This window comes from Staurois parvus, unplaced genomic scaffold (genome assembly GCF_062004578.1).
Source record: "Staurois parvus isolate SC_StPar_1 unplaced genomic scaffold, SC_StPar_1.0 ptg000387l, whole genome shotgun sequence".
Lineage (NCBI taxonomy): Eukaryota > Metazoa > Chordata > Amphibia > Anura > Ranidae > Staurois > Staurois parvus.
The window spans coordinates 226007-227747 of NW_028318183.1; positions in this window are offsets into that span (position 1 = coordinate 226007).

Genomic DNA, 1741 nt, shown 5'->3' on the forward strand with positions numbered 1-1741 from the left:
TTTCTGCACACTCATCTCTCACAGGTACTATTTATCTTTGCCTCTGCTTGACTCCGCCCACACTCCCCTCCCAGCCCCCCCCCCCTCAATCTGTCCTCATTCCTCCTGTACACACAATTACACTTTCTATTATTTTCACCCGCGGAGGGGATAGAATAGAATGTCCTAAACATTCCCCAAGAGACTTCTTTATAGAGAATGTCATGAGAAGCCGCGATCTATTCTCACACTGCAGTCCTGACGGACGATGACAGGAGCGGCGCTATTGGCATGGCATCTCCACACATGGGGCGCCTGGATATAGGGGGGCGCTCAGCGGATTATGGGACACCTGGGATCTTTATTGGACACATCGAATAGGAAATGAGCACAGACCCCCAAATATAGGGATTTTCACATTGAAATCTCATCTCTAACTTGAAATAATGCAATCAAATATGATATATGATGAGAGAGGGGGAGAGAGAGAGAGAGAGAGAGAGAGAGAGAGAGAGAGAGAGAGAGAGAGAGAGAGAGAGAGAGAGAGAGAGAGAGAGAGAGAGAGAGAGAGAGAGAGAGAGAGAGAGAGAGAGAGAGAGAGAGAGAGGAGGGAGAGAGAGAGAGAGAGAGAGAGAGAGAGAGAGAGAGAGAGAGAGAGAGAGAGAGAGAGAGAGAATACTTTTGTGCATGCACCACACACAAACGTTTTAGCCAGGTGTGATAAAATGCTGTAAATTTAGAATGCATAGGACAGGGACACAAAGCTAAGTGCACCTCAACTATGCAGGAAAACATACTAACTGGGGTGCAGGAAAGTGGCAGCAGATGCTCTGGACTGATGTGTCAAAATGTGAACTATTTAGCTGTAGCAGGAGGCAGTTTGTTAGCCAAAGGGCTGCAGAGCGGTACAATAATGAGTGTCTGCAAGCAATAGTGAAGCATAGTGGAGGTTCCTTCCAAGTTTGTGGCTTTCTGCAAATGGAGTTGGAGGTTTGGTCAGGATTCATTGTGTCATCAATGCTGAGAAATACAGGCAGGTACTTATCCATCATACCTTTCCATCAAGGAGGCATGTTATTGGTCCCAAATTTATTCTGCAGTAGGACAACATCCCAAAACATACAGCCAATGTCTTTAAGAACTATCTTCAGCCTAAAGAAGGACAAGGAATCCTGGAAGTGATGGCTTGGCTCCTACACAGTCCTGATCTCAACATCAAGTCTTTCTGGGATTACATGAAGAGACAGAAGGATTTTAAGAAGTTTACATCCACAGACGATCTGTGGTTAGTTCTCCAAGGAATTTGGAACAACCTAGCAGCTGAGTTCTTTCAAAAAACTGTGTGCAAGTGTACCTAGAAGAATTGATGCTGCTTTAAAGGCAAAGAGTGGTCAAATATTGATTTGATTTGAGTTTCTCTTCTGCTCTTTTAATTTCCATTTTGTTAATTGATAAAAATAAACTATTAACTTTTCTATTTCTGAAAGCATTCTTCATGTACAGCATGTTTTTCACATATATCCATGAGCTGATTTTGCACTGATGTATATGCTGCAGGTAGCTGGTGATTGCATATAAAATGATAACATAAAGAAGGTTGCATGCTGTAACACCTGTTTATTTTGTTACCCTAGAAATATAATATTTTGTTGCTTTAGAACACAACTTTTTTCCTATTTTAATGAGTCAGGGAAGACTAGAACCTAGGTCAAATTCCTGTTTCTGCATGTGTCCCAGTTGCAGATTTCCCCTCACTTCCAGT